This window comes from Mustela nigripes, chromosome 6 (genome assembly GCF_022355385.1).
Source record: "Mustela nigripes isolate SB6536 chromosome 6, MUSNIG.SB6536, whole genome shotgun sequence".
NCBI classification, from domain to species: domain Eukaryota; kingdom Metazoa; phylum Chordata; class Mammalia; order Carnivora; family Mustelidae; genus Mustela; species Mustela nigripes.
The window spans coordinates 67,001,079-67,014,418 of NC_081562.1; the positions used below are offsets into that span (position 1 = coordinate 67,001,079).

Here is a 13,340-nt window from a genome sequence, read left to right on the forward strand (position 1 = left end):
TGGCAAGTAAAGTGCTACTCTATTAAGACAAGTCCATTTATCCTATCTAGCCTCACGTCCCAACACTAAAATAACCCAGGATCTTGTGGCTCTCTAAACAGTCTCTTAGATCTCTATGCCATCATGGCCTCCTGCTGCCTTTTGGCCTGAAAAACTCCTACTCACCCTTCAAGTTTAAGCTCACACACTACCACCTCCCTGGAAGGCTTCTTTGATTTTCCTAAACAGGTGTTCATTCTCCTTAGCTGCTCCTCTTACTGTTCCTTTATTACAGCAGCCATGTGCTATTGCAATTATTTCTATCCCTGCGAGTGTGGCTCTCTAGTTCCCTGCCTGCTGTCTGAGGGACCACCAGGTCCTTCCATCTCTGTATCTCCTGGTACATGACGTGTACCTCACAGGTAATTCACACAGTGAAAGAAATCCCTCGGTCTCAAGATGGAGGAGCAACAACTATCCATCCAAGTCTCTCTTTTCCAATCCTACCCAGTTTAGAACTTTATTATTTATCTCCTAGGTCATTTAGTCCCTTCAAAACAAAAATACAAATTTAGAAAGATACATGCATGCCTATGTTTATTTCAGCATTATTTACAATAGCCAAGATATGGAAAAACCCAAGTGTCCATAAATAGATGAATGAAGATGTCATATATCCATACAGTGGAATATTACTCAGTCATAAAAAAGTATGAGATCATGTCATTTGCAACATGAATGGACCTAGAGAGCATTATGCCTAGTGAAATAAGTCAGACTGAGAAAGACAAACACCATAGGATATCAATTATTTGTGGAATCTAAAAAACAAAACAAATAATAAACAAAAAGCAGAATCAAGCCTATAAATACAGAGAACTGATGGTTGCCAGAGGGGAGGGGTAGGGCTGGGCAAAATGGGTGAAGGATAGTGGGAGGCACGGGCTTCCAGTTATGGAATGAATAAGTCATAGGGATGAAACACACAGCATAGGGGACGTAGTCATTGATATTGTAATGGTATTGTGTTGGTGACAGATGGTAGCTACACAGGTCTTGAGCATAACATATAGGGAAGTTGAATCACTATGTTGTACACCTGAAACTAATGTACCATCATGTGTCAACTATACTCAAATTAAAAAAAATTTTAAATAAATATAAATAGTCTCTTCATTGCTCTTCTCATTTCTGGTCCCTCTTCCCTTGAATGAAGTCCAAATACACTACTGCCACTGTATTATTACTAAAGTATGACTTTAATTAAATGTACCACATTGAACAGTTGATGGTGCAAAGAATGAAAAGCTTTCTGAAAAACACCTGTTCTCAAAGCTCTGTGGGCTGAAATCCAATAGGGCAGAGAGAAAAGTAAATAATTAACATATAATTTATCAGGTGTTATAGAGATAGATCCAATTCATGCTAATCCTTCTTCCTGGCCTGGCCTTCACTCTTAAATAGCCAATTCATATTTCACTTTATATGGGAAGTCTTCCTAATCTCTCCAGCCAGAAGAAATCCCTTCTTCCTCTGCTCCCATAGCGCCCTGCCATTCACTTATCACTTTCTGTTTGAATTACAGTTTATTTGTACCCATACATTATGTCTCCTACTGGATAGAACCTTTCTAAGTAGAAGTGCAATATATTTCACTCATCTCTATTTTGCACGGTACCTCATACAGTGCACTGCAAATAGACGATAAATGTTGAATTATGATGATTAACCTCACTAAAATATTATGAGTCTGTGGCTCCTTTAGGATTTGCCAGTATTAAGAACATTGATAGGCCAAATACATGCAATTTGGATGGAAATTTTTCCACTCTAGCCACAAAAATAGAAAAAGTCTTTTCAGTTTGGCTAGATAATAGTGGACATATGGAGAATATCCTCAACCAGATTTGAAAGATGTGTCCAAATGAAATGGATCTCTATTGTAAAAACACAATAAAAGGCAACTCCCTCTTGCTATAAACCAGGCAACCAGCCTCTGCTGACAAATACCAAAAAACTATAAAGTGCAAACATGGTGTGGTGTTTCCACCCTGGGGCCAACTTAATGGGCAAATGCTTAACTAAGAAAAAAAATACTCAATTTAGTAAAAATTAAATTTAGTCAAACAAGATACTGGCACAAGATAAAATTCCAAAGATAGATCATTGAATAAGCTCTCTGATCTCTCAAATAATACAACTTGCCAGAGTTCAATACATGAAGCTTGTCCATTCTCTAAAGCTGACATCCAATTTCCTACAATAGTGACACTATAAGATACCTCATCAAGCCCTTGTTAGGATCTCCATCTCTCCAATTTCACTTCTGAAATGATAATCTGTCCTCCCTCTGCCCTATTCCTTCACTGTAATCTTTTAGTTAAATGCCACACTTGTACGCAGGATGAGGTAGGCAGCAACTTAACCACCATTCACCTGAATCACAGGGATGGAGCACTTTGAAATTTCATGATTTAAAATGCAGAACTAAAATTCCAACTTCTCAATTTTGACCAAAAAGGAAGCTCAAATCTCAAAACTATAATGCCCTTTAAGAAACTGCTGTGCTGGGGTGCCTGGGTGGCTCAATGCATGAAGCCTCTGTCTTCGGCTCAGGTCATGATCTCAAGGTCCTGGGATCGAGATGGCATCAGGCTCTGCTTTCCCCTCTCTCTCTGCCTGCTTCTCTGCCTACTTGTGATCTCTTTCTCTGTCAAATAAATAAAATCTTAAAAAAAAAAAAAAAAAAAAGGAAAGGAAAGAAAAGAAAGAAAGAAACTGCTGTGCTGTAATGATATTTATCTGCTCTTAATTGGCTTGAATGAAGTCAGAACATTTGATTATATCATTTACTTCACATTAGAATTGCTGAGAGCAAGAACTGTGTCTCATCAACTAACTTTGCAGTCTTTGGGAAAGTGTGTGTAGCATCTTTTAATCTAAGGACTTGAGTTAAAGGGAGGATTCTAGGAGGATATGTGACAACAAATGCTTTAGGCAACTCTAAAGCACAATACAAATATAAGGTGTTACAACTAGAATTCTTCCAGTAAGCTCTGTCTAAGAGCAAGTCCCCCTCTACAGGAAATATGAGTAGAACTGAATTATTTCTATCTACTTCTTCTAAAAAGATTTGTTTGACATGCAAAACTGTAAATAATTCCTAAAAACGGGAGGAAGGGAAGGAAAGAAAGAAAACTCGGGTGGGACTAGAAGAAGGCAACAGCAGAGGAGACGTTTTTTAAATAAAATAAAGCAATGTAAGAGAAAGCAAACTGGATCTCAGGGATCAAGTTCAAACTCCATCATTCACTATCTACCCACATGACCCTGGTTACTTCTCCAAAGACTCGAGTTTCCTCATGGGTAAGCAGAAATAACTCATACGGTTGCCTCAGGGATTAAATGAGATGATACTTATATAGAGTCCTTAGCATTATGTCTTATACATAGTAAGCAATAAGTGAGTGATTACTGTTGTTGATAAAATTATTATTAGACCTGTACACTGACTGGTGACATTCAGGAAGAAAAAAGAGCCAAGAACATGTCAGAAGGGAAGGTGACAGAGAGCTAAGTCTACAAATTCCTGTTGGGAGACCAAGTTTGAGAAACATAAATTACACAAAGCATTTTTCATATTCTATGTAACAAATGCCATACCGTGTCTCCAGGATTGCTGAAGAATCTACAGAACTCTACAGAAATCTACAGATTTTGTAGCCAAATTCTCAAAGTCATAAAAGCAGAACAACCATGACTACATGTAGACAGAGCAAGACCCCCACCACCAAGGACAAAAAGGGCTTAGTGATGTGTACCAACACTCTCTTATTTCCAAACTTTTGATTTGGAAATCAAAAGTTTTTCCTATACAGAATGAAAGCTAGGCTCCATAGCAAAGGCACACCAACTCGGCTTGCCAAAAATAGATGGCATTAACAACCATGCATAGTCATTTAGGTTTCTGTTATCTTGTTCTTTATCCTGGGGAAGTTGTTGTATTTGTGGTTGATTTTCGGTGTTAAGTAATTTTTAACTCCATCATCTTTAGTAATTGCAAAAGTAAGAAAAGTGTTCCGAAATTAGGAATCAGATAGACACAGCGAATAATTGTAAAAGGTAAGAAAACAAGGGGAAAGGTATGAGAAACAAGAGGTAGGGGCTAACACTGGATGCTGCCTATGTATGGGGGATCAGACTTATAAGTTGTAATAACGTCTATGCCTGTGGAATCAGGAAGAATCAGCAAAAGACAAGGCAAACAAGAAAGCGACATGTGTGGCCAGAGAATCAACATCAGTCGTCAACTGGTCTGAAGAAGGCAAGGAGCTTGTTTAACAGTTTAAAAACTAAGCATAGCAGAAGTACTACTATTGCAAAACTGCCAAAGTTCGAGGCCTTTTTGAATTTACCCAACATCAGTGTGAATGATCAGCTCACCGTATGAACTGGCACTGCTAAGGTCTTCTGTAAGACCTGTGCAGAGATCATCTAAGAGATAAGCTACCTGTCTCAGTGGATGTTCAACAGAGACAAGACTCGTCTATTAGGGGAAAAGATGCCCCCAAATTTCTACCAGCAAGGAGGTGAGAGAATATCTGATTTCCCTCTGAGGCATCGGCTCACACCCCTCTTTATTAAGAATAACCTTTCAAAACCAAACCTGTACTTAGAAAAATGTTAACTTTCTTTCTTTCCTTTTTTTTTTTTTTTTTTTTTAATAACAAAGCATAATTGTCTTAGTATCTGCATGAGGGGCACCTGGGTGGCTCAGTCAGTTAAGCATCCAACTCTTGATTTCAGCTCAGGTCAGGATCTCAGGGTTGTAGATGGAGCCCTGAATCAGGCTCTGCCCTGGGCGTGGAGTCTGCTTAACGTTCTCTCTCTCCCACTCCCTCTGCCCTCCCGGCAACTGCCTCAGATGTGTGCTCTCTCTCTCTTTCAAATAAATAAATCAATAAAATCTTAAAAATTTAATAAAAAAAAATTTAAGTACCTGCATGAAATTATGGGCTGAAGATCCTAAAAATTTTTGTCAGTCAGGTGGTGGTAAATGGAAATAATACACCATCATTATTAATTTAAGCTGTGTAAAAATACATATATATGTATACCCATATACATATATACTTAAATTTGTTTTGCCATTTTTGTCTAATTGTAATAATAATATATGAGCTTAAATCCTGGCTTTAGTTCTTCTACTCTCCCTATTAGATTTTAAGCTCATCAACCATAAATTATCCTACTGTGGGCGTTTTCTACCACCTTACCCGACTCAGACAAGGAGAGGACACTTACTATATTCAATCTCAGAAAATGTGCGTCTGGAACGCTATGATGAGTTTGGTCAATCAAGACATGGACAAAGGAGCTGATGTATCTGCATCTTAATAGACAGTACCTCTATCACTGCCGAGATATACTTTCTCTCCTAAACTTTAAATCCACTTGAGTTTACTGTGATCCCAGTACTTTGATAACCAATTACAAACGTGAACTTTTCTTGGAACTTCATTAATAAAATTATTTGGACCATTCATTCAACAAAAAAGCATTTACTGAGTAGGTCTACAAGAGGCAGGGTGCATTTCTATGGCACCTTTTATTTTACAATCCCAAAGAGCTTTCAAAAGTGCCCTAACAGAAAGTATCGGTGACTGAGCTTCTCTTATTTTATACATGTACCACACTCTATTCAAAACCCTGATTCATGGGGCATCTGGCTGGCTTAGTCAAGAGCATACAACTCAATCTAGGGGTTGTGATTTTGAGCCCTGTATCAGGCGTAGCGACTGCTTAAAAGTAAAATCTTTTTTTAAAAAAAAGGAAAAAAACCCCACCCTGATTCAGGCATAATATATTTAGCTGCTTGTGGAAATAAAAACTAGAAGGGCTAAGACTATCAATCATTAACTAAATTCCAACTTCACAATTCAATCCAAAAAATACCCAGTGCCAAGTAATTTTTTATTTAAGTTATAAGCCAAAATAGACTATGATTCAAACATTCCATTAGGCAAAGGAGTTAGTATAGTTACAGTTTCTCATTTCTAAATCCATATGGGTATGGTACTAGGTAATAAGTCAAATTCATCAAAAGTCCCACTCAAAGGTTACAATTACTTTGCACCAAGAGCAATTTCTTGCAATTGATTATTTCACATCATTCCAAAAATAACTTACCTACCTGGGTGTTGTTTATTTTGAAGCTCTTTCTACAAAACTGACCACTAAATCTACGTGTGCCAGATAAATGTATTTTCCTGAATTAATTTTTTTTAAAAAGACCTGAGAAAGACCATCAAGAATGGAAGAGAAAATAAGAATAGAGATTAAGCAGAGATATACAGGTATAAGCCAGAATGCTTGAGCTGGAACCCTTATTCTATCATTTTCCAGTTATTTGGTCTTGATACCTCAGTTACCCTGTCTACAAAACGGAAATAATAAAAAATACCTACTCTGTACAGTTGTTATTGGAATTAAACCCAGGTATTAGTACATGTAAGGTTCTAGCAGCAATCAGCATTATATAAAGGGTTTACTTATTATGATTATCATGACTAGATCATCAAATCATCTAAACAAACGCCTTTTCCTATTCAAAACCTTCCTTAATTGATCTAGTAGAATTTAATCCCTCCCTCTTAGGCTTCTCCACAAAATGCATGTGTATTACAGTTATTTGGGTCCATTTCCCTCACATTAGATTGTGTCTCTCTAAAGACAGAGATGACAGCTCATCTGAGTACTTCAGACAGCAAATATTGTTCACTGCTGTCCTTCTTTTCCCTCTCTCTAAAGGTTCTGAACAATCATACCCTGTCAATTAAGAAATCTTTACCTGGAGACCAGAGCTTTATGTAACCAGTACACTTAAATACTGGTCTTACCTTGCTAAATCAGAGCTCTTAAGACTTAAACAAAATTTTGTGGGTGTGGAGAGAGAGGGAGGAAAGAAGGATTGATTTAATATGTTTAAACAGCTAAGGATTTTTTTAAACTATTTTTTTTTTAATTCTTATACCTTAAAAGCTTATTCGCATTATTTCATTCAAAAAAGCCCATGGTACTTTTAATATAAAAATACAGTAGCATAATTTCTGCATATGTCAAGTCTAACCTAATCATAACTTGCCCATCTGCTGATTTTAATGTAATCCTGGGGCTGCTAGAAGACAATATGCTTGCTTCATTCACCCAACACTATTTATGTAAAATAAAATCATTTTAACATTACATTGAGATGCAAATCATTCTGGCTTTGATTTGTGTCCTCTTTTCCCTCTTAAAAAAAAAAAAAGCCCCCCCTCCCCCGCCCTGCCCCCAAAACACAACAAGCCTCCAACTTATTCCGGATCACTGAGAAAACACTTTCTAAAGTATTATCCAACTTCACTCACACAATGATGTTGCCCTCACTTTGAGAGAACAGAACTTTTCTGAAAACAAGTGACTGAACTGAATGCATTTTCTACAAATTTTCCTCCGGTTTTATAGTGTTCTACCTTTTGAAATTAATTTTTCAGCATAAAAACTGCCAAGGACACCTATTCATTTGCACAAATTTTCCTAGTCTCTATTCTTTGACCCATTTTAAAACAAACTAAAAAACAGAAGACTGAAAAAGAATTGCACCCATTTAATGTGGCTTTTCTCATTTTTTTCATTCCTCACTGGCAGGACCTTTCAAAGGAGTACAAAAACTACACCCAATTTATTTCTCATCCTAAACACATCTCAGCCAAATGGAAAACATTATCAGCCATCTTAACCAGGAGAAAACGCAAAGCTAAGCTACATCAAACCTTTTTTTTTTTTTTTTTTTTACTTTTGAGATCAGGATTTTTCACACAAAAGTACTTTAATGAACCCATGCGATCAACAAAGGTAATCACAATTTAACATCGTATGTTGAACTAATTTCTCTTCCTCAAACAGTCACAATGGTGGCTAATTCACCTATAATACCTCTCAGCTACGGGGAGAATATAATAAACTTAATTGTTTTATATATCCTGAGGCAAAAAAAGAAAGGTTGATCAAAGACAAAGAGGTTCCCAGTATCCTATATACATATATGACTGAAACAAAAAAAGTCTGTACAGGGTAAGTAAAATTGGGCTTAAGCAACAATGGATCCTGCCTTAAAGTAGGGAGACCTGACAAATTACCCCATCCCCACCCCCTTGAAGACAAGGTCTCACTCCCATCTTACAACTAGGAGGCACAAATTAAAACCGTAAGAGTTGTCTTCTCAGACTTTAGCCGTAAGAAAACTAATATTGAGGCCTTTTCCCAGCAACTGACTTCTGTCAAAACTTATCACAAGTTACGTGAAACAGACAAGAGCGTTGGTTCTGCATTTTACCAAGTGAGAACAGCTTCACAGCTTTTGGACAAGCCACCACTTCCAGCACCTCCAGCTCTCTCCCCACCCCCCAATTTCTTTTTATATCCTTCCTCCAAACTTGCAATCCGAAAAGTGATCCCACAAAACAAAAGCAGCATCAGTAAACGGGAGGCCACCGGTTTTGAAAATAAAGTTTGTTCCCTTGCCGTCGACCTGATAACTTTTTAAAGATGAAACGTCTCCTGCTCGACCGGGTACAACCTTTCCTATTCCCTTAGCAAACAAGCCCTCGTCTGCCCCCGACAGTAAAGAGAAAAAAGGGGAGTGGGAGAAAATGATGTTGAAAGGAGGGTCTACGGGGCCAGGGGCAGGGACCGATTTTGAGCCCGGCGTTGAACACTCCGTGCTTCTGGGAGCTAGCAGGCTTTACCGTGGTGTGTCGATCTGAGAACTGTTTAGCAATCTGACGCATCAGTTTTTAGGAACGGTACACAAGCAGCCCCCACAATTTGAGCCATGCCTGGAATCCTCCTTCTCGGAGACATCGGCTGGAGGGCACGGGACGGGCGAGCGGGGGGTACCGGCGGAGGTTCCGCGACATTTGTTATTGTTTATGAAGCCCAGGCAGGGACCGGGATCGGGGTGCTCCGGGGCCGAGGAGTGCAAGGGGAGAGGGGCAGGGAAGCACAAAGATTCCTCCCGGGGCTCGCGGCTACCTCTCCGGGGACGCGGGACTAGTATCACCTCGGGGAACCAGAGGGCCAAGGCCGTCGCTGGAGCTTCTCTGGAGAGACACTGCCAGCCCCGACATTAGCCCGGCTGTCGCTGGACCCCCAAAGACACCGAAGATCTCCTCCGGCTCCTGCTCGCAGAGTTGGGGCCCGCGCCGCGAGCGGGGACCCCCAGCCGCGGCCGCCGCGCGCCGCATCCGCGTACTCACCTGCCTCCGGTCGCGCCCGCGGCCGGCTCAGCCTCCGCACGGACCGCAGCCGGTCCGCGGCCCGTCCGCTCCCTTTTGCCCGCTCCGCCCTCGCCCCGCCCCCGGGAGGTGGCACCCGCGGCCGCGCCGGAATCTCGGGGCGGCCTTCCTGAACTCTCGCGAGCCCTCCCTCCTCGGCTTCTCGGTGGCTGGGCCGGTCAGGCTCGGCCCTGACGTCATACGCACCACAGCCGGAAGTAGCCTTCTGTCGTCAACGCCGGCTCGTCTGCCCCGCCCACCTCCTCCTTGTGAATTCCTGATGGCCCTGGAGCAGTGAACTTGGCAGTCACTACTTCCCTCGTTCATCAACCTCACCTCACTTACCTTTTCTGTATTCAAAGCTGGTTCAAAAGCTGGTCCTTGAGAGAGTTCCAGTGTGGTGCCATATTAGTCCTAAGTGACAGAGTTTTCCTTAATACTTACCAATGTAATGCAAAGAGTCACAATGTAAAGCAAAGAAATGGAAAGAGGTCTGGAGATAATCCCCACGAATCCACACATTTTGCAGATTAGGAAAGGGTGGTTAACAAAGATGGCTTGGCTGACCAATTTGCTTAATCAGTAGCTGTGGGATCTAAAAGCCTCCCAAGTTCTTTGACCCTTTTCCATCTCACCACGACTCCACTGCAAAGGCTTGAAAGGGATTCAAATTTGGAAAAGCGACGAAAAACTTGCTTAGATGGTCTTGGAAAATCTAAAATAACTGACAGTACTGGGCTGCTTTAGGATCTGAGAACTAGGAGGGAAAAGTCCCTGCAGTATAACTCAAAAGGGATGGCTTTGTGAAGAGGATGCATTTGACTTTGGAGAAAACACTGGGCAAACCAAATAAGAGAATCATTCACAGTTATTGTCAAAAAATTCATCTTTGATCTGAATATTGGAAGTGTTACAAAATACCCTTGACTTTAGAGACTACTAAGACAGTATATGAAACTGGTGTTATACTTGTGAAAAGCATAATTATCTTTAGTTTCACCAAGAAGAAGTGATAGATGCAAAGGACATAGGGAAGCATCATGACATCACTTCTCTCTTCTCTCTCTCTCCTTCTTTTTTTACGCCCTGTGCTTTCTCATATATAACTTGGTCACAGAAAAAGCACTACTTTTGTAATTAATGCATTCTTGAGGATATCAGTTCCACCGATATCATATGGTCCTTTTGAGACTCAAGTAACAAATGCTATATATGAGTATAAGGAGGTTTAATTGTGATCAAACATGCTTGACAAAGGCCTGTACACCTCTCTCCTTTCACTATCCACATACGTATATTAATTCAAATGAGTAGAATGGAGAACAGTTTATGGAGTGTTCTATATCAAATTTACACTTTCAACTATGCCATACGTTTTTCATAGCACTGGAGTAATATGGACTAGTCTAGGGTATCAGAGTAGGATAATATGGAGGCTAAAGCTTTGACCTTCAGATTCTAAACTGAGGCTATTCTAAAAAATTCCCATAGGAAGTTGTTGAAGTGCCTAAACTGATATAAATTAAAGTCATATGGCCTTCAGGAAACACGGTGAAGTCTGGGGACCTTTCTCAGAATATTGTTCTTAAATGCATAAGATAAATTTTCTAGGGCTACAAAGGAAATTGATTTTATTGGCATACAGTTATCAAAATACTAAAAAGTGAATTTGTGATATAGTTATGTGATAGGCAGTTTCTAAGATGATTCCCAATAATCCTCAGTTCTGGTATTCCTGTCGTGTGCAATGCCCTCCACTTGAGTGTGGGTTTAGTGATTTTGTTCTGGAAAAAAAATACGGCAGAACTGATGGGATATCACATCTCATAAGTAAGTTACAAAAAGAATCTGGCTTCCTTCTTTGCTATCCTCTCTTGCTCTCTCCCGTGTTCACTCTGGTAGAAACCAGCTTGCCATGCTGTGACCTATCTTATGGAAAGGCTCACTTGGCAGGAAACTGAGAGAGGTCTCTGGTCAGAGGCCACCAAAGAATTGAGGCACTCAGTCCAGCAACCCATGAAGAACTGCCAACAATCTGAGTGAGCATGAAAGCAGATTCTTTCCTAGGTGAGCCTCAAGGTGACGCAGCCCTTGATTGCAGCTTGGGAAGGGACCCTGAGCCACAGACCCAGCTAAACCATGTCAGTTTCCTGGTCCACAGAGACCATGAAATAATAAGTATTTGTTATTTAAGCCCCTAATTTGGGGGTTAATTTATTACACAGTCAAAGATAACAGTTACACATTTGTGTCTTTATTAATGCATTAAGTAACAAGATCAGGACCTACAGTAATTTTGCAGTAGCAAAGAACATAAACAGTATTTAAGATATCTGCAACAACTTTAATGTGATAGAAAATATGTATGATTTCTCTTGGGCATGAAGTCACAAGTTGCTAGTATTACCGTGGTTTACTGAGTACATGCATAATGGAAGAAATGCTCATTTACAGTTGGGCTTTAGTGGAAAAAATATGTAAATATGCATATATGTTAAATTATAAGTATGGATATTATGGATATGTTTACTTCATCAAGTTTCATAGACCCAAAGTAAGAACCCATGGCCTAAATAACAAATTATTTGTAGTTTCTTCCAAAACTCTTACTATCAACTCACTCAGACATTAGATCAAAATTCAGGTAATAAACTCAGTTAACAGATATAGACCATGGCCACTGCTAACTTTATTAAACTACATCTAAACATAAATTTTTATCCCTTAGCTTTTGCTTATTCCCTCTTCTCCAGATCTATGTTAAACATAGATAGGCTAAAATCTTGGTCTGGAATGTGAGAAAAATTGTGGCTGAAAACTTCTACAGCTCTCAGAATTCACCTGATTTTTGTTTTCAGCATGTAAGCGGAAATCTTAAGCTCCCTGACCAAAGTGACTCCTTTTTTTAAAGATTTATTTATTCATTTGAGACAGAGAGATAAAGAAAGAGGGCACGAGCAGGGGGAGAGGCAGAAGTAGAACCCCCGCTGAGCAGGGAGTCTGATGGGGGGGATGGATCCCAGGACACTGGGATTATGACCTGAGCTAAAGGCAGATGCTTAACCATCTGAGCCACCCAGACACCCTCAAAGTGACTCTTTACTATTACTCTTACTCTTCTAGGCGTGCCTCATAGTAAGTAGCCAATGAATGCCAAATGATGGCAGTAAATAATAATAGAAGGAAACTATTAATAAAATCTTTCCACTGGGTGAGTAGAGCTGCTTTTCTATATATGTAGCTTTGCAGTTGTGGGATATGGCCAAAGCAGGCTTTAAATGCATTTAACAGAATACACAAAATGTAAAAACAGATGAACCAAGTTCTTAACTCAGGAAACTTGAAAAAGAAAAGAGATCTAAAGAAAGTAGAAGGATGTAAAGATTAGTGCAAAACCCCTTCCAGGGGTTCACAGCCCTTATGTGCACCATGTATTACAGATCAAAACATAATCCATCCTAGGAATGCCCGGGTGGCTCAGTGGGTTAAGCCTCTGCCTTTGGCTCAGGTCATGATCTCAGGGTCTTGGGATGGAGCCCCATGTAGGGCTCTCTGCTTAGCAGGGAGCCTGCTTTCTCCTCCTGCCTCTCTGCCTACTCTGATCTCTCTGTCGTATAAATAAATAAAATCTTAAAAAAATAGTAATCCATCCTAGCTACAACTCTGTTTTTCAAATGGTTGTAAATTCTATTATATTTAACAAATTCAAATACAGTTCTAAAATATAAAGGCAGAAACTGATGCAAGAGAAAAAAATTTTTTTAAAGACTGAAATTGATCTGTAACAACAGAAAGGTGATTCTTTGAAAAGTCAAGGATGTAGGAAAAAATTTGGCAAGACTAATTTAGGAACAAAAAGAAAAGAGACAAATAATAAGAACAATAATGGAGATATAAATGGTATGGAGAATTTTTTTTAAAGGGTAAGAAATTATGATTTAAAAAGAGAGACTATTGGGGCACCTGGGTGACTCAGTCGGTTAAGTCTCTGCCTTCAGCCTGGGTCATGATCTCAGGGGTCCTGGGATCGAGCCCCGCATTGGT

General features: G+C 39.8%; 1 protein-coding gene across 1 annotated transcript in view; it reads right to left on the reverse strand.

Moving 5' to 3' along the window:
* STK38L (serine/threonine kinase 38 like) overlaps positions 1-9,364 on the reverse strand; it is an 87,956-nt gene extending 78,592 nt beyond the window's left edge. The window contains exon 1 of the mRNA XM_059402740.1: positions 9,279-9,364. The gene's annotated coding sequence lies outside the window, so the exon portion shown is untranslated. The remainder of the gene's footprint in view (positions 1-9,278) is intronic.
* Positions 9,365-13,340: the final 3,976 nt, after the last annotated feature.